This window comes from Spermophilus citellus (genome assembly GCF_964194105.1).
Source record: "Spermophilus citellus genome assembly, chromosome: 2".
Classification (NCBI taxonomy): Eukaryota; Metazoa; Chordata; class Mammalia; order Rodentia; family Sciuridae; genus Spermophilus; species Spermophilus citellus.
In genome coordinates, this window is record NC_138183.1 from 140,553,502 (window position 1) to 140,574,194 (window position 20,693).

Consider the following 20,693-nt stretch of genomic DNA (forward strand, 5'->3'; position numbering starts at 1 on the left):
TCCTGCTTCCCTGACTCTTTGGAATATTCAACATAAGCCCAGACCCTGTAAGGGTCCTGAGGTCTCTTTAAGGTGCATTCTCCCTTGCTTTCACCAGTTAAATGCACTTAATTACTGTATAATTACAGATGTGATCCTGGTAGTCTTTGTGCAGTCAGAGGACACCATTAGATGTTTCAAACCCCACTTTTCCCTTGTGACACCTGAGAGCAGAGCCATGGTGAGAAGGCTCCCTTCGCTGGCTTTTTCTCCTCTTATGAGGCTCAGCTTCCTGAAACCTAACTACCAAGTTAAAACACCTGTGCAATTCTAAAAGGGCTTTTTCCTAAGCCAGGACTTGAACTTATGTTGTTATTGGTCAGAGCCCTTGGCCTTCTCTGCTTCCCCCAAAAAGGGTTCTGTGTTATTGCACCTAGAAAAGCAGCAGAGAGATTAATTGAAAGAGAAAAAAGCTTCTGCCCTTCAGAGAGACCTCAGCTGCCTGCCTGTTTGGCTCAGACTTCCTTCTCAGTTTACAAAAGATATCACTTCAGACCCTAATTGACGTTTAGAGAGAAAGCAAGCCAGTAAGGAAGGCCAGGTAAGAAGCACCCAGGAAGGTATCAGAGAGAAGGTAACATTTGCACCTATAGATGAAAAAGGTGAGAAAGAAAAGTCTAAATGGTTAAAGTTGGTGTTGAAAGTCCAGAGCCCCAAAAAGGAGCAGTTTCAAGGGCCAGGAGCTGAGGCTCCATGAGTTGGAATTGTAGGTGTGATAAGTTTGAAGCAGCTGGGAGGCCTCTAAGTTGAGATAATTACTAGACACCTGGAGCTGAACAAGAGACCCTGGAGACACTCATTTAGAAGTGGTCATTTTCTCATTTTCTCAAGGGAAATGCATGCATTACCTACTCTAGATAGACCCTGTGCTAGACACTGAGATGCCATGGTAACAAAACAGATGTCCCAGATGATGGTGGTCTCTGGCTTCCTGATCAGCTTTTGCTCTGCAGGGCCACTGGTTGGGATGTTCTTTCTGGTTTTCTGTCCCTGATGTACTTTCCCTGGAGAAGTTCCATAAAAAGAAGGCATCTTAAAATAGAGACTGTAAACACTGGTTCTGAAATGCAGGTTTTTCTCTTTATTCCACCCTCAGAGTCATTTTCTAATACTGTTGTTCTTCAGATGATTTTTATGTTCATCTTTCTGATGATTTTCATGCAGGCCAAATTCATGAAAATACTGTTAGTAAAAAATATTTAGTTCTCTTACCCCTTATAATTTTTTTGCTTTGGATATCCTCATGGATTTGTATGAAACTGTGTGAGTAAGAGTCCACTGGCTTTCTTGGGCAGGTTTCAGTTATTTTGGAGGGATGATATTTACAGACAAATCATGGATTGTCTCTTGCACATCAGCAAAGAAAAATTTAAGACATGGTGGTCTATTTGAGAGGGTTTGGACATAAGTTGTTTTCTAGTAGCCAACAGCTTTTAAAAATAAAAACAGCAAATCAAAATGAAGTATGGTGTGCTTAAGTGTAGAACTTGTAAAGAACATGATGTCTAGACTTCTGCCATCCTACCACTAACAAGGCAAAAATCCCAGTTCTTTGATTTTTCAGAGTTTAAGAGAAGAGGGAAATTTTCCTTAGTACCCCATATTGATGAGCAGTCTGACCATCCAATTAACTCCTAAGGGACTGCCCCACCACCCTGACCCAGTGCTGAAGATCCGCACTGGGTGGAATTGGCCCTGCTGTTTAGGGCTCCCTCACATGTTCAGTAGCAGATGGCAGGGGAGCTTCCTACAGAGACCACTCTCGAGGTTCGAGAGGCCTGCTCTGGCTTTTCTAGTGGCCTCTTCTTTGCTGTGTAAACAGCTCCACCCTACACTGTCCCTGCTTTCTCAGATAAATGTATAGACCCTGTTGTTCTCTCCTGCCTGCACTCCATCGCCACCCTCTGTGTCCCTGTCAGAAGTAGCCTCAAGTGTCTATTCTTTCACTAGTTCTCCATTCATTATGTCAATTCAGTTGCCACAACTACATGGCCACTTCAGCTGAACTTGTGTGTTCACACCTTGCTGTGCTTCGTTGGGCTTCTTCTCCTCATGAGAATAAAAAACCGCCTCTCCTCTGCTCCTCTTGGATGTCTTTTGGCCAAATATTTATGCCTCTCCTTTGGGAACTTTGAGATTAGTTATGCCTTCTGCCTTGAAGATATTTTCCCAGGCAGAAGAGGCCTGACATGGAGTTTCGTTTTATTTTGAGACCCAGAACCCCAGGGGGACTCCACATCACCCATTACCCAAATTCTCCAAGAAGTCTTGTGCAAGTGGGCTTTCTTCTGGCCAATCTAGGAAGACTAGTGACACAGGCATGTGGGACACATTGAAGAAACAGTTATCTTGGTGTTTATCCAAGCTGAGGAAACAAGCACCTGTCCTGAGCAGATGGCCTTTGTCCCTCAAAGTCCTCCAGGGGACCTACAGCATGAGCTGGTTAGAAAAGCAGAATCTCGGCCCCCCTCCAAACCCATTGGCTAAGACCCTGCGTTTTAGCCAGCCTCCCAAAGTGGTTCAAACACACACAGAAGTTGAACAGCTTGCCCTCGACTTCAAAGAAAGTTTATTTCTGAGAAAACATGGAGTCTGGTGTTGAGACCAGATGCTCTGAAAAGGCTTGAGAAATCAAACAATAATAGGCCTAAGACTGTTTTATGTTTTTAAGCATCAACAACTGACTGTAATATGGAAACAAATTTGGAAAATATCCTTATATGCAACATTTAATAGTGGTTTCCTGGGATAGAATGGGGTGGGAAGGCGTGAAGGAGGACATTCATTTGAGTTCTACTTAGTTTTGAATTGCTCAAATTCAAATATATGAATACATTAGAATTTTTTAGGTAAAAATGTATGCAAAATAACTTTAAAATAAAGAAAAAGGATGGGAAATTTTGGCAAATGTTAGTTTAACAACACAGTAAAGAATAGCCCCAGGAGGCTGCACAGGCATTCCTCAGATGAGCTTAACTTGAAAAGAACACGTTTTTGTGTTAACAGGGTAGCTCCTAGTAGTGGAATTATGAGTGATTTTGTTATTTTGTTTTTCTTTCTTTTTTTTTTCTTCCTTGTCTGAACTTTTGAAATCTTCTAAAATGAATGTGTATCACTTATATAATAAGAAAAATGTCCAAAAATGTTTTAAGGAGGAATTACAAAACAAGATTTGGAGACATAAGCTAACGTGGGCACCACAGAGTAACATGACTACAGATGCAAGTGGCTATCACTGATGGTGAGCTGAGATTTAAAAATAAAATAGAAGATAAAACCAACAGGAGGGTGCTTGGATGTGGTGGGTGTAGTGTCTTGAACCTGCTCTATGTGCCAGCCATGGTCTACAGGATGGACACCAGGGCTATCTTCACACAGCTAGGAAACAGGAGCTAGGAGGGCTCCATGACCTCTTTCAAGGTCAAGAGAAGAGTGACCTAGTGTTCAGACTTGACCTCATGACTCTGTGGACTTAAAACAGTGAAGGGAATGTTATAACCCAAAGACTAACATGTCAAGGCCCCAAGTCCTCCTCTGCTCTAGAGTAGTGATTTTCTAAGTTTTTAGGGGCACTACTCTACAAGGGACCAGGGGAGTTGAGCCCTGACCCTCTGAGTTCTTCAGACTTCCCCTCTGGGATGCTGATGAGCCCAGGATGAAAACCAGTCTGAAGGCAAAGGTTGTGAAATACCAGTTCCCCAGATGTCCTGAAGATATAGGTTTCTAGGAAGGTTCCAGACCCTCTTGAGATACCTGCTCCTAGTGGTGTTCTGTGCACACCAGCACCATCCATCCCTGGAGGAGTCTCATGGCCATGTGTTCACCTTGTCATCCCAGCCCTTTCCAAGCCTGCTTGACCACAATGCCCATTAACATGGAGTATCCCAGTGAGAGTTTTTGAGATGCTTTCTCAGGCCCCATAGAAACCAAAGATTTAAAACATTCTTTTAAATTAAGCTTTCACTTTCTTCAGAACATTTTGTCCTTTGGAAAAAAAAATTCTGGAGAGCTAAAAATGTCTGTAATTATATCCACAACGAGAGCGAGAGCAGGCTCTCTAGCGTGTGCTTCTGAGAGCTGGAGGTTAACAAGGATGACGCCTTCGTGAGGCACCAGAATAGCAGCTGTGGCTACGCTAACTACACTGCAAATTACAAGGTCCTCTGAGCCCTGACATGCAGCGGGAAAGGAAAGACATTAAACCTGAAAACTGACATCTGTAAGAGGGCCCACCCTGGCACCTATTCAGTGTGGCAATTTTAAATTTTTTAAGTTTTTCCATAATCATAATTACAGCTTCTTTGAAATCAAGTGTGCATAAGTTGGCACAAAATGCCAAAACTTCTACAACTATACTAATTAATACTTCTATGTTGCTTTGCAGTTTACAAAAGTACTTCCAAGTCCATGGACTTTTCATAGTCCATAAAAGGCCTGTGTGAGTTGCATGATATTATCCCCATATTACAGAAAAGAACATGGATAATTGGCTCATAGATGGCAGCATTATGACCCCACCCTGCTCTTTTGTTTCCATTATCCTAAGTTTCTTTCAATAGATAATGATTATGATTTTCCTAGATTTCCCAGAATAGACCTGATTTCAGGGAATTTAAAAACTAAGCTCAATTCATTAATGTGATTAGCTGAATATTGTTTATTGTATATTTGTAGACCTTTTAAATAGCCTCAGAAATCTTAAGTTCATAAATCAAATCAAGTCTGTGTACTTATTGAATTATGTCTAATTAGGAAATAGACTTCTAATGCTCTGATAGTAAAGACAGTTTGGGGAAGCAGGACAGTGTGTTTTGATGGACACTCTGGCTCTTAGAGTGTCCATCAGTGAACTTGGGAAAATAATACAAATGGTCCCCAATCTTCAGTAATTCAACTTAGGATTTTTTCACTTTATGATGTTGTGAACACCTAACTATATTCACTGTTGGTACAGTATTCAGCAATTTACCTGAGATAATCAATACTTTGTTATCAAATAGGCTTTGTATTAGATGATTTTGCCCAGCTGTAGGCTAGTGGAGGTGTTCTGAGCATATTTAAAGCAGACCAGGTTAAGCTGTAATGTTTGAAAGGTTAGGTATATTAAATGCATTTTTTTAAAGAGAGAGTGAGAGTGAGAAAGAGAGTGAGAGAATTTTTTAATATTTATTTTTTTAGTTTTCTGTGGACACAACATCTTTTGTTTGTATGTGGTGCTGAGGATCGAACCCGGGCCGCATGCATGCCAGGCGAGCGCGCTACCACTTGAGCCACATCCCCAGCCCTATTAAATGCATTTTTGATTTGCAATATTTTTAATTTAAACAAGTTTATCAGGATGTAACCCCATTAAAAGCCAAGTATCTATGTGCTGTTTACAGACTTTTCAGAAGGGCTAGGCCTATGACCCTAAGTGCCTGGCACAAAGTAAAGGATCAGGAAATATTAGCATCCTTCCTTCTTTGGTCCAATCAGAACATGAAAACAGCATTTAACCCTCCATCCCCAACACCTGTTCCCCATTCCTCTTCTAGAATGCAGCTTCTACTCTTGGGAACAAACTTTCCCTTGGGTACCAACTTTTACTTCTAGGAACTGACTTAGATAAATCAACAAATAATTTTTAAAATATTTTATCTATCTATCTATCTATCCATCCATCCATCCATCCATCCATCCATCCATCCATCCATCCTAATCAGTTATACATGAGAGCAGAATGCTCTTCAATTCATTGTACACAAATGGAGCAGAGTTTTTCACTTCTCTGGTTGTACCCAAAGTAGCGTCACACCATTTGTCCAATCATACATGTACCTAGAGTAATGATGACCATCTCATTCCACCATTTTTCCTACCCCCATACCCCCTCCCCCTCTAAACCAAAAAATAATTATTGAATGCCTGCAATAAGCCTATCCTTGTGCTAAGCACTAGGGACAAATTTCACAGTCTGGTCAAGAAGACAACCCCCAAATCAGGTCCATAACATATTTGGCTGCTCATGTACATATATGTAAGAGTGAATGATTCATAATGTGGTAACAATTTAGTTCTTCCTTAAAGAAAAGGTTATAAATGCCTCAGAGAGGGGGGTGATGAGGAACAGTGTTCAGAGTAGGTGGGTGGAGGGGGAAGGGTGGAAGGAATTTGCACTATGACTGGTTAAATGACCCCATCTCTCTGGCTAAGCCTGCTTTTTAATTTTCACTCCGAATGAGCAAGTCACTGGTATGTTCTCCATGGACAAGTAAAGAACAGCTTTTTATCATCAAAACAAGTTTAAGGCCATGGGAAATGGATAGGAAATATCAATGCCTATTTGTGGTGCTAATCTTTTTACTTCCTGGTACTGCTTTTCTGTGGGACAGCAGGGGAGGGGTACCCTATTATACAGTCATCTTATTCTTTGGATCTTTGGGGTCCCCATGAATGGGTAATGATGTCCTCAAGCAATTACCTTTTTTTTTTTTTTTTTTTAAAGAGAGAGTGAGAGAGGAGAGAGAGAGAGAGAGAGAGAGAGAGAATTTTTAATATTTATTTTTTAGTTCTCGGCGGACACAACATCTTTGTTGGTATGTGGTGCTGAGGATCGAACCCGGGCCGCACGCATGCGAGGCGAGCACGCTACCGCTTGAGCCACATCCCCAGCCCCAGCAATTACCTTTTCTATGCAACCAGTTCCCTTTCCTAGGCTATTGGTCCCTGAGCAATGGTCAGTCTCAGGTGAGATGCAACTGATTACCTGAATATTTGAAAGACTTTCAACAAACCATTTGTATAGATATCACACACTTTGAATTGCAGGAGGAACTTTTTAGAAATTATGTCAGCAGAGATCTTTCTCTTAGAAAGAGTTCAAGACTAGCAGGTCGAAATCTGAGTTCCAGACCTGGTGTGCCACTCACTTGCCTTATGACTCTGGACACATCAGTTTTCCCTTGGACTTCAACTTTCTGTCTTACAAGGCAGTGGGATCTGATGCTCCTAGGGGACCTTCTGGTCTGAGGTTGTGAATCCTACGACTAAAGGGAAGTCATTGCACAGCATTCTCTTGGGGTATCATGGTAACCTCAGGTGTGTGGCTGGGGTGGACAGTTTGTGTTCTCATTGACCATCTCAGACTCCAAAACTGCTACCATCTGCTTTAAGGGGAAAAAATTACAAGATTATTGCTTTTATATGTCACTGCCAAATAAATCTTTATAGATGGCAGTGATCTTTAATGTTGTTGTCTAAAATACCTCCAAATGAGACTTGAGATTCTCAGGGCAGGGAGGTACTTGTGCTCCCAGGGCTACAGAGATTTCAACAGTGGCAGTTTAGGTTGGGTAACTGTGTTATAGAGTCTGTGCTGTGTGTTTATCATGTTTATCAGAATTCCTGGCTTGACCCTCTAAGATGCCAGTAGCACCTTTGCTATGTTGACTCCAAACATTGCCAAATGTCGCCTGGGGAGCAAAATGACCCTGTTGAGAACCAATATCCTAGCATGAGAATAGAATCAATGATCACATACTTCATCCAGGGGCACCATGTCTAAGCCTCTGTGCTAACCTCACAAATCATGATGTCCTTTCACTGGTGTAGCCCTAAATCTGTAGCTTTGACCTTTCTTTCTTTTTTCTTTTATTCTCTCTCTCTCTCTCTCTCTCTCTCTCTCTCTCTCTCTCTCTCTCTCTCTCTCTCTCTCTCCTTCCCTCCCTCCCTCCCTCCCTCCCTCCCTCCCTCCCTCCCTCCCTCCTTCCTTCCTTCCTTCCTTCCTTCCTTCCTTCCTTCCTTCCTTTCTTTCTTTCTTTCTTTCTTTCTTTCTTTCTTTCTTTCTTTCTTTCTTTCTTTCCCAGGGATTGAACTCAGGGACACTCTACCACTGAGCCACAGCAGCATGCATCCATGCCCTATTTTGTATTTTATTTAGAGACAGGGTCTCACTAAGCTGCTTAGTGCCTTGCTTTTGCTGAGGCTGGCTTTGAACTCACCATCCTCCTGCCTCAGCCTCCTGAGCCACTGGGATGATGGGCACCAGGGCACCCAGCTAGCCTTCACCTTCTTTTCCCACAGTCCTATTCTTATTAATTTACTCAGCTGAATTCTGCTGGGTACCCACTGCTTGCCTAGATTGGTGCTGGATTCTGAGAAAATGGTTCATTCCAGCCTCCACCACTGACACCCTATCCTCTACTCCTCCTGGGATTGGATGCATGCTGCTGGCTTTTTAATTCCTGTGTCGGAACTCCTTTCCCTACTGATTGTCTGCCCTGGCTTCGAAGCCCCAGTGGGAATCTCTCTGGTTGGAAACAGTGCTTGGCCATTAGCCCTCAATACTTCCTTCCCGGGTGGACCTCCTAAGTTGCCTGGCCGGGAAACTGGGACCCTTCCTTTATTCACCCCCAAATACTTCCTATCTTTATGTAGGCCTAGAGTTAAATCAGTAAGCATTTATTTGGCTCCTCTTGTGTGCTGGGACTTGTGTTCTCTGTGTTCTTACATCTCTTTAGTTTTAATTTCATCTGGCAAGTCCTTAAAGCCCCTCCCCTCTGTCAGTCACTGTGCTGGTGCTAAGGATGCAAGAGTGAGCAAAAGCAGGCCCTGTCCTCCAGTGTGGTGAGAGGGCTGGGCTTTCATCACATCATCCATCACCCGCGTGAATGTCCCTTCACCGACCTTCCTGTCTCCTTTCTCTGTGCTCTCTGTCTTCCTCCCACTTTCCCTCTACTGCCTTCTTCTCTCTACCTGTCTCCAGTGTTCTTCCGGCTCTCTTCATCCTTCACCCCCATCCATATCCAGCAGGGTCCTTTGATGGAGCCAGCTGAGAGGCTTCTCAGGGGTGCTGGATCTCCATCAGATGCCTGTCACCCTGGCTTCCTCCTGGTAGGAGAATGACTGTCATTGAAGGGGGTCTATTGAGGCAGTTTGGCAGGATTCGGCTGGGCTGGGTGATAAGTAAGAAAGATCACCCGTTCCTGGGGATGGTTGGAGGATATGAGGCCCATAAATCACCCACCAAGAGCCAGGCCTGAGCAACACATGGCTCCACTCTGCTCAATATGCCACTGGGGGAAATTCCTGGAAGTAGAGAGGGACCGAGTGCAGAGACCCAGAGGACAGCTTGCCAGAAATCCAGTGTGGGATACTCACTGGATTTCTCCCCATAAAGGACATGGGGATTTCTGAAGCAAAATTGCTGCTGAGTGTTACTGGTGGCATGTCCTGCTGAAACAATTCTTTAGCTTTTTGAAAGAAGCACAGCCTTCCCTTAGAGTCAGGCCAAAGGATCTCCCAACCTAGCATCTCAGCCAAAGTGGTGAGAGACTTCCTGATTTGGAATGAGGACTTGAGATCCCAACCTGGACTCCCCTTACTCTCTAGGTAAACTTGAACAGGTCCCTTCACGTCTTTTAGGCTCAGTTTACCCTTACATATAACGGGGGTGATACCCAAAGTTGCATCACCCCAGAAGTGTGAGGCATCTGTTAAAGGTTGCAAATGGCTTGGCACATACTGGGCATGTGCAGTACTCAGTAAGCACACACTCTGGTCCCTGAGTTACTCTCTTGGCTTTCTTATTTCCTCCTCTAATTACATGCTTGATTGCTGAATGCAAAATAACCAGAATCTTGCTTCTAACCCTGGGTGAATTCTGATTACCTACCTTTAAAGAAGGTAGGGTTCTGCCTAATACTTTTCCCTAAATTCTTCCAAGGCCCTAAACCTCTCTTTCCCCCAGCTAGAGTAATACAGCTGTTTAACAGCTGTTAAATTTACTCTTTTCAGCAGATCAAGTTCATTGTCAGGTGATATGATTTCTCCCCATAAAGGACTTGGGGATTTCTCACAATGAAAGCTGTTAGTAAAGTGAATAGTGTTATTAATAGGGCTTCCTGGAAAAGAGCCCACCTGGATAGAGAAAGCTACTTGTCACAAATACCAAATCACTCCTGTCCCGTTTGACGCCCTCCCCCCCTTTCCTTTGCCCTCCAACTTGGAAGGTACTTTGAATTAGAATTCCAACTGCAAAGGCCCCTCTGGGAATGGAGCTGAGAAATGTTGAGGCCTGGTTTTGAGGAGTTCTAAATCACTCAGTCCTCTTGGGCCTCCTGCTCCCCCAGGGACCCTTGGGTTTCCAAGACAGCCAAACATCTAAGACGAAATAAATTGCTGTATTTGGACGAGAACAATTTAATGATCCAGAAAGTAGAGAACATGGACAGAGGACAAAGTAAACGGGCTGCAGACTGCCCTCAGACAGAAAGCAATTGATTGAAGGTGGGGGAGGTGGCAGCCCAGGCAAAACGAATTTGCTCACCCCTTAAGAGCATAGGTTATCCAGCTCCCAGAAAACAAATTTGAAAGCATTGAATCTGGCAGGCAGAGGAGACCAGCAAAAAGATTGTGTTTCTGGAAGATGCCTTGTGAATTCCCCTTTGCTAGACTTCAAGCTCTTTGCACCTGAGGGAGGCTACTTTCGAATCCCTAGCAGGAAACTAGGCTTCTCAACCCTGGGTATGGATTTCCTTGGGCCTGTGTGAAGATTGTCAGGGAAGATAATGAGGGCCTATATTTCTGAAGATAGGAATGGAAAAATATTTTCGTATTGAAACAAACATGAATATATTATAAAAGAAGATGCAAAATCAGAGTGAATTCTTAAAATGAAATGTGAGAAATTAATGAAATAACAACTTAAGGCCAGTTTCTCAAGATTCTTTGGGGTGCACTCATACAACCTGAGATACTTGTTAAACTTGTACCATCCTGGGCCCTCTACCCAGAGATTATGATTGACGGTAGTTCTAAAATGGTACTCAGAAAGCCACATGTTAACTACTGTCCCAGACAATGCAGTTGCACCAACTCCAATCCTGCCTTGGGGAGAGGGGATTCCTTCCCTTCTGTGGTCTGGGTCTGTGAAGGATGCTGTTTCCCATGGTCCCATGGCCGAGACGCTCACTGCCCCAAATGCCACAGTGTCATGGAGTGTTTTGCAGTTCAGAGATCACAGCCACAGTTTTCCCTGGGTGTTTTCCCTCAAAAGGAGCAGCCTCACCCAGTCCAAGGTCAAGACTTATCTCTGGAGGCAGCCTGTATCCAGGACTCCTACCTGGGAAAGTTGGGGGTGGGAGTGAAGGACATAGGAAGACCCAGCCTTCTGGGCCAATCTGAGACGTGTGGAAAGGCCGGTTTTGCTCAGAGCTCTTGAGATTGAGGTTTGTGTCCTAACAGCAGGGCACTTGAAACTCTCCCTTCCCCTAATCGGTCTTCCTTCCCTTTAGGGGGCGCTCATGAGAGCAGAAATGCCCCTACAAGTAGATCTGCATCTCAGTTTCCCAGGGAACTTGACCCAGAACAAGCATACTTCAAACAAGTATGAAAAAAAACAGTCAAAAGTACATAGGCTTGAGAATTAGATAACCTGAGACAATTATCACAGTAATAGCAACAATGAATATTTATTGGGCTCTTACTTTGTTTTATGTTTTAAGTGCTTTATATTTGTTTTTCCCATAATCTTTAAAATAGCTCTATTATCCTCATTCTACAAGTGAAATAACTGAGGATGAAGGAAATTAAGCACCTTGCCCAGGGTCACTTAGCTACTGAGTGACAGAGCTGGGATTCAAATGCATATGGTCTCCCTCACAGACTCTTCATCACTATAATCTCCCCTCAGGGTCAAATGGAAGCTCTTTCATGTGCTAGCTATATGAGTTTCCTGCAGGTGACCCCCATCTGAGCCTCAGTTTCCTAAAATCTGTGAGGCTCAATCTGAATCAAGGCTAGTGTCAAGTGCCAACCATATGCCTGGGTCTGCTAGGAAGGTCTAGTGATGGTGGAGCCTTGACAGGAAGTCAGTAAACACTTCTCAGGGGGTGCAGAAAAGAAGTGGGTTCTCCAGCAGGAAGTCCTGAGCTGGCTCACATTCAAAGGAGGCTGAAGAAGAAATGGCCAAGGAAATAAGGCACATGGGGGTTGAAGAGGAGGTTAGTGAGTGGAACAAGTCTGAGCAAATGGAAAAATGGAAAAATGAATTGCGCCCATGCACACGTCTGCAGCCATAGGGAAGGCAGGAACATCAACTCAGGAACCTGGAGCTGCAGCTGAGTATGCTGGTTTACAGGACAGTGACACAGAAGATTTAAGGTAATCTGGTGGTACCCATGCACTATGGCTACCTCACTCGCATGGTCCTTAGCTAAATACTAGACTTTGACACAGAGAGTGTCTTATTCTGGCTCTGCTGCAAAATTAGCTGTGTGATCCAGGAAAAGTCAACATTCTCTGATCTTGGCCTCATTTTTAAATAGAAATAAAGAATTAGGATTTATGATTTCCAGAACTCTAGTAGATCAGAAACTTTCACTACATGGATCTTTGCCCTTACCTTAATTTGGAGAGAATTGCTAGCTTTCTGTGGTTTGTGGAGGGAAACCACAAACCACAAACCCACTGTTAAAAGTATTTTCCACCTTAATCTCTTCCCCTGAATTTCATAAGATTCCTTTTTAGAACTTTTAGGTGTGCATAATTTCAAGTTCAAGTCTTCTATTTAGCCCAAGTTCACCCTTTCTCAGCCTCCTCACTCACCACTTAACATCAGAGTGTTTGTCTGGAAGCATCTTCAAGGACCAGTCTTAATTCCTTTTCCTATTTCTGCATCATATTTTTTTAAAATAACATAAAGAAAGAGATATCAATTTGCAGTATCAGAACACCCAGAATATTGACTACAGATCTTTCTGCCACCCATCTAGCCATTTCTTTCTCTATCTCTCCTTGCCCCTTCTGTCTCTGTCTCTTATACAGAGGGAGGGAGGAAGGTACAGAATCTACATAGAGTAAGTAGCCAGCTTTATGCAAAGTTGTTTGCATGGAAGGCACCCAAAAAACTCCATTTGCTTTGCTCTTTTATCAGAATTCAAGAAGCTCTGACCCTTCTGCTGCACCATCATCTTGATTAATCCATTTTGTCAAAGAAGTAACTCTAGGGCTTAGAGATCAAACCACCCAGCTTTTGATTTAACCTGACAAGAAGCTGTTGAATCCCCTCTTCATAAAATAAAATGATAACCCTTACCTTTCTTGGTTGTCCTGAGGATAAATGAAATAATTTATAGAAAGTACCCAACAGTGCCTGACCCAAAGGACACACTCAAGAAAGTACTAAAAAGAACTCCTTCAAATACCATTCATCACATTCTGGAAGGGCTGATCTCTGTTCAACCTTGGAGGGATGGGATATCTTCTAATTGCCCAATTCCTTTTCCTACCAGAAAAGGATTTCTTTGACAAGAAACAGTCCTGTGCTCTGTGTCCCAAGGGCTCTTTATAAACCTTCCTTCCACTCACTTCCTTGGGTGATGATCATGCTTGCCCAGGACCTGACTCTGACTACTGTCAGAGCTCTGCCTTGAACTCCATCTGCAAATGCTTGCTCTCCTTCCTCCCTGAGATAATAATGCCTGATTAGACTGCCTATTTCGGTCACTATACTATGCTACTTACTGTTGTATTTTAACTATTTCTAGTCTCATACCCAGGGTTATAAAAGGCTGGTAGAATACCTTTAATGAACGTTACACAAAATAAAAATCAAGTACACTACATGCAGTTGGTCTCAGCACTGGGATACTTGCCCTGTAGTTCACACCTGGCCAGGTACTGCTTTGAATCCTGCTCATACATGCTGTGATCACTGCTAACATAATTGCCCTTGTTTGAAGCACAGGGAAATCAGGCTTTCAGCATCTAGGAGTATTTAAAAGGAGAACTCTGAATGGATTCATTGCATTTTTGCCTCAGGGAAGACAAGTAGACACACATGCATACTACCACACACGGAAACTTGTGAGCAGTGTGCACGTGACATGGAGCCAGCCACACAGCCCATGCAGACTCATGTTCCATGTAATTGAGAGATTGGGCTTGTTTCTGTTGTTCCTGTAAAATTCCCAATTAGCCTCCATTCAGCTGAGAGAGTTGTCAGCTTGACAGCACCTCATTAGGCCATCCACCTCCAAGCTTCAGGAATGTTGATCCAGAGCCCTGAGTAGAAAACTCTCAGGCTGGGGAGCCAGACCAGTTTGGCTTTAAATAAAGTTGCAATGTGTGTGACCTCAGGCAGGTTACTTTCTGGGGCCTGCATTTCCTCATCTGAAGCGTAGAGATAATCATACCTATCACAGAAAGTACATATCTTTGCCAAGGATTGAATGAGCTACTACCAGAAAAGGGTTTGACACAGCTCATTAAATGGCAGCTGCCTGCACTGTCTCTGTAGCCTTGGGCAAATGTCCTAAATTGAGATGATGAACAGATAAAGAAAACGTGGCATATTTACACAATGGAATATTGTTCAGCCATACATAGAAAAGAAATCATGGCATTTGCCAATAAATGGATGGAACTGGAAACTATCATGCCAAGTGAAATAAGCCTACTCCAAAGAACCAAAGGCCAAGTGTTTTCTTTGATATGTGGATGCTACCACACAATAAGGGTAGGTTAGGGAGGAATAGAAATTTAGTGTGTTAGACAAAGGGAAATGAGGGGAAGGGAGAGGGGTGGAAATAGAAAAGACAGTAGAATAAATTATACATAACTTTCCTATGTTTTTATATGAATACACAACTAGCGTAACTCCACATCATGTGCAACCACAATAATGGAAATTATGCTCCATGTATGTATGATATGAAACAATACATTCTACTGTCATGTATAACTAAAAAGAACAAAACTAATTTTAAAAATGTAAAAAAAGCTTATACCCAATATTTTTTAAATTATTGGCTTCATGTAATCAGTAACAGGTACACATTTTGGTAATATAGGTTTGGCTAATGTTCAGTCTACTTCAATACACTCTCACCACACTTTGTCTTCACCCCAGAAGGAACACAGTACATGTTTATGGGCTGAAATGTGCCCTCCCTCTCCAAGTTCATATGCTGAGGTCCTAGCTTCCAGTGCCTAGAATGTGAGTATATTTAGAGATTGGGCTCTTAAGAGGTAATGAAGGTACAAGTAGGTCGTACAAATGGGTCCTAATCCAATACCACTAGCAGCATCCTTACAAGAATCAAGTAGGACACAGGTAACACCCTTGCACAGAAAGATGACCACGTGAGGACACATGGTCAGAAGAAGGCAACCATCTGAAAGCCAAAGAGAGAGGCTTCAGGGGAACCAAACCAGCAAACACCTTGACCTTGGACTTCTAGCTTCATAGGCATCAAATAAATCACACTGTAAACAAGGTTCTCCTTCCATTGGTACCTGTGGGAAATGTCAAACCACATTTTGATTTAGGATCCTACTTTAGAGTGGATAAACAATCCTTCAAAGAAAATTAACTTGTTCAAACCTGTTTTCAATTCAACAAAGTATCATATACTTCTCTAAAACACTTTGTCACTCTCTCCTCCCAGGTAACATGTTTTCCTTTCATTTTATTCCTTTTTAAAAAAAGATATTTTTTCGTTGTCAATGAGCCTTGATTTTATTTATTTGTATGCAGTGCTGAAAATCGAACCCAGTGCCTCACACATAGTAGGCAAGTGCTGTACCTCTGAGCCACAATCCCAGCCCCTCATTTTATTCCTTTTTAACCTATAAACAGTATTTTGTTATTTCATAAATACAGTGTTTTCCAACTTATTTGTGCATCATTTCTTTTTCTATCTCCTACCTTCTCTCTACGGACATTTTCTTTTCTTTCCTCTTGCAAGTCCTTATCTCACTGCTTCTGTTCCTGTTATTTCTCTGTACACTAGCTGGCCTTGCTTCTGTGGCTGCCTGTTAAGCTTCTCTTTGGTTCAGTGTTGTTTTATAAAAGGTGAAGGTATAGAGTTTTCCCCTAATATCCTACTTAGTATTTACTTTGATTCCCTCTCTGTGGATTCATGTCTTTAATTATTTTTAGCCAGTATTTCTGCAAGTATTGCCTCTCCTCCATTTCCTCTATTCTGATTTTCTAGAAGTTTACACAACTTCTACTTCATCTTGTTCTCTCTTGAGTCCAGCAATATTTTAGAGAATTATGTTTCATTTAGAACCTAAGTTGATTTGTTAGGAAAGGATCAGGATTTCCCTTACTCCCAGAAACAGAAATTTAATAATTAGAATGTTAACCCCTTGTGCTAGAGCTATTGGGGCAGATTTTAGATGTGCCTCTGAATTCACAGCCCAGAAGCTGTTGCTTCTTCAGTCTCCACTTCACAGAGCAGCCTTCCCATGCACTGGAGCAGAAATAGGAGATTCACCATTACACGATTTTTCAGATTATATTCCTTGCATTATCTTAATATTGATTGATTGATTCATTGATTGATTGTGATGATGAGGATCAAAGCCAGGGCCTCACACATGCCAGATAAGTGCTCTACCACTGAGCTACATCTCCAGCCTATGGAATTATATTTTTATTTAAATGCGTTCTCTTTATTTTTATGTGATATGATTATCTCTTTTGCTTCATTTTTAAGGCATTTAGCACTATTTTTCAAAAAGGGTCAGCATGCTGGTAATAACTATTAAGTAAGAGTTACCTTCCCCAATGTGTAGTCACAAAATGATAAACCAATAAGCTTGAATGCATTTTAAACTTTTTGCTTGGTTTTGTCAATCTGAAGATTTGACATAAACTTGAAGAAGATGATTAGTTCTGACTCAGTGTTAAGTAATTATCCAATTTTCACTTACCAGTACATCTTTCCAGAACTAGTTTTCAACTGACGTAATTATTCTACAGAATTTGGAGTAGCTGTATGCCACCTTGGTTATTTACCATATAATGAGTAAGTTACAATTATAAGAACAAAACAGTTTTAAAAAGCAAAATTAGCTTAGTGGCTTAGAGACATTCCAAAGAGAGCGTGTAATAACTTTGAGTAATATGTAAAATGAAAAAGCTACAAAATACAATGTTTCTAAACACCCTATAGAAAAGTGACATCGTACCCATAATTTTCTTTCTTTCTTTCCTTTTTTTTTTTTTTTGGTCTTTCCTTAGTCGTAGAGATAAAAAAATTGTATATTAGTGTTTTTTCTAAAAAGATCATATGCACAAAAATGCCAAGGATTTGCCTTAAGATAAGCTTCACTTTGGGGTAGGGGATGTGGCTCAAGTGGTAGCGAGCTCGCCTGCATGTGCCGGGTGCTGGGTTCAATCCTCAGCACCACATAAAAATAAAATAAATATGTTGTGTCCACCAATAAAAAATAAATATTAAAAAATTCTCTCTCTCTTTCTCTCTCTCTCTCTCTCTCTCTCTCTCTCTCTAAAAAAAAAAAAAAAAAAAAAAAAAAAAAAAAAAAAGCTTCACTTCTGGTCATAATGGAGTAACTAGAAGTTAACCCATTTTTCTGCCATAACATCAAAGTGCAGGGCTGTGATTATGGTTTGTGGAAAGGGGGAAGCTTGCAGGGGAGCCCTGTCTGCCTAGTCTTTTCTGTGGAGGTGCATTCAAATCAAGACACCAAGAAGTCACACCAAGCAGAGAGGAAGGATCTGAGTGGAGAAGTCCAAGAGGAGAGCTCACAATAACTGAATTAGAATTTGGAGGGCACATTACATTGTTCATGAGTCTGCAGTTTTATCAAGACACAGTAGAGATGCCTAATTTCTGCTCCACTCAGTTATCTGGAGTAGCTCAAAAGCTGTGACCAAAAGTATCTGGAGCTTTTTATTCATTCAGTGCCTGGTGTTTGATGTAATTCGGTGGAGACTCAAACCATTGGGGGTGGGCACAATGGAACTCCTTTTGTATTGCCATCTCCCTGTGGCCTCTATATGTGGTCTCTGCAGAATGAATTTTGAGGGTAGTCAGGCATCTCATATGTCAACTCAAGACTCCAAAGACATGTGTCTTAAGAAAAGAAAAGAAATAGAAGCTGAATTTCATGCTCTACCACAGCTTATACCTTATGCTGCTTCTCATTCAATATATTAGGGGCAAATCACTACAACAGGTACCAAATTTAGGGGTGGGGAGTCAAGACTACAAGTTCTTTGTCAGAGTGTCACCTAATTTGCAAGCTTGTCTATAAATTAAGACCTAGAAGCACAAGTAGTTGATTTTAGATGGAGATGGAAATCAAGTTTCATGCAGAAGAGATAAACTGAAATACTGGGAATGGAAAGAGGGAACAGGATGATATGGTTCTCAGAATTGTATAACTGCTAAATTGTAAAGCTATACAGAATGTGAAATGTAGAAACAATTTCATACTGCCAGCTTGAAGCTGACAAAACTTGTTGAAGAAAATTTTCTTTGAACTATATATTAGAGAAAAAGGAAATGGGGCATCTTAAGGAAGACTTAGCAAAATGAGTAACATATTAGTCTGTTTAGTTAATATATCAAAATACCGGAGGCAGGCTACTTTATAAAGAAAAGAGGTTTATTTGGCTCATGGTTCTAGAGGTACAAGATCTGGGCCTCGTCTGGTAATAGCTTGCAGCTCTTCATGCATAAAAAAAGATGGAATGTGAAGTCAACAACAAAGAGAGGGGAGAAACTTAGGGTTATGTATAGAGTATAATCTTTATCACTAGTAAAAACAGTGAGTCCTCGGGAAAAAATAGGGAGAAATTTTATTACCAAAATATTTCATTTAAATAAGTATAACAGGAATTATATGTCTGTAGAAAAAGAGTAAGACAAGCTTTTTCTTTATAAGCAATATTTTAAAGTTATCAAGCTTTAAAAACTACAGATTCTATCAGAAAATAGCCATTACTTGTGGGAACTATAAAGTCTTTCTCTGGAATACAATAACAATATTCCAACACATGATATGCTAGGATTTCAGCCAGCTACTAGCCAATAACACTTGCTTAACACCTTTTCAATAAATTACACTAAATCAGAAAAGCAACAGATACTACGCATAAATTCATGAGACTATAAACTGAAACTCAAAAGATTATACATTGAATAGATTTGTGGAAGCACATTTTGAAGTAAGATGCAAGTATTTTATTATATATTTATTATATATCTAGTAATCTCACAAACATGAATAATGGACCCCATACAAAGATAGGTTTGCTGTTATATGTAAAAAGTCATTGAGTTTTATGCTTTTAATTGCTTGTCCTGATTTTATGTGAATTTACAAGAACATTTAGGCACTGTACAAAGCAATTTGCCCACACATTTGTAACCCACAAGATAATCTTGCAAGTAGTTATTACATTACTATTATCCCTACTTTCTCAAAGAGATTCAGTGAGTCATGAAGAGATAATTTGACTTCTGAGTCTGCAATTTATAAGTGTCAGGGCCAGTATTTGAACCTAGCTCTTGCTCTCAAGGATGCACGTCATCACACTGATTAAGGATCTAGGCAAGATATGAAGTTGAGGATAAATATATAACTGTATCTAGTTAACTGCTCTAATCACACCGCACATGCACACACAAACATACATATCTGTACATAAAATATACTGGAACCCGAGGGTCAACACTGGAGCCAGAAAGCCTCATTTAGTAGGGAACAAATTAACCGTGATAGAGTACACAAAACATGGTGTTGTGAAAGCCAGATTAATTACTTTTTTATTTGTTTATACTTTGTTTTTTATTCACCCTTAAAAATTCTCCCAATAGGTAATAGTGATTTGTATAAAACCCAACTTTACAATAAGGCTGTTTCAAAATATTTATATTCCTCTCTCAGCTATATTTATATGTATGCATGTGTATTTATATAAAACATATATGATATGTTTCTATAACCTATATTATATGCATATATACATCTCTCTATCTGTATACCTATTTATCTATCTAAAAAGATATGGAGGGGCTGGGGATGTGGCTTAGGCGGTAGCGCGCTCGCCTGGCATGCGTGCGGCCCGGGTTTGATCCTCAGCACCACATACCAACAAAAATGTTGTGTCCGCCGAGAACTAAAAAGTAAATATTAAAAAAAAAAATTCTCTCTCTCTCTCCTCTCTCCTCTCTCACTCTCTCTTTAAAAAAAAAAAAAAGATATGGATTGACATCAATTTCTCTCTCTCTCTCTCTCTCTCTCTCCCCACACACAGACACACACACACAGACACACACCCACACACACAATTAGGTAAGAAAAAACAGCTAATATTGCCTTGAGAGACATCTAGTTAAAAATATTTATCTATTCCATAATGGTTATACAGTCTTTTAAAATCTTACGTTGATTGAAAGAATCAGCACGAAACACAACTTCAAATCCCACATTGTCTCTTTGTAGCTGAGACCTTGATTAGTCTCTGAAACTCCCATCTGTAAAATGGAATAATGCATACTTGATAAGACTGTTGGGAAGAAGAAATTCCTAAGATGTAATAGGTATATTAGAGAAGTGTAGCTATTTACGTTACATGAAATGAGGCTTTATGTTAGGTTTACATTTTTAAACACAATTTAGTCAACATACACATTGTCTCCTTGCTGGAACCTCAATGATCAGTCTTCAGAGGCTGCATTTGTTTTTAAGACAGCCATAATGGTGAGTTCTGTGCATCTGCTTCTTGATGGCGTCTCTACTGTTTCCAGAATTTCCCCTTTCCTCAGTGACATGGGAAGTCTTCTTTTGATGTGTTACTCTACTATTTGCCTTCCAGTAAGGTGTGTAAACTCATCAGCACTACTCTGAACTCA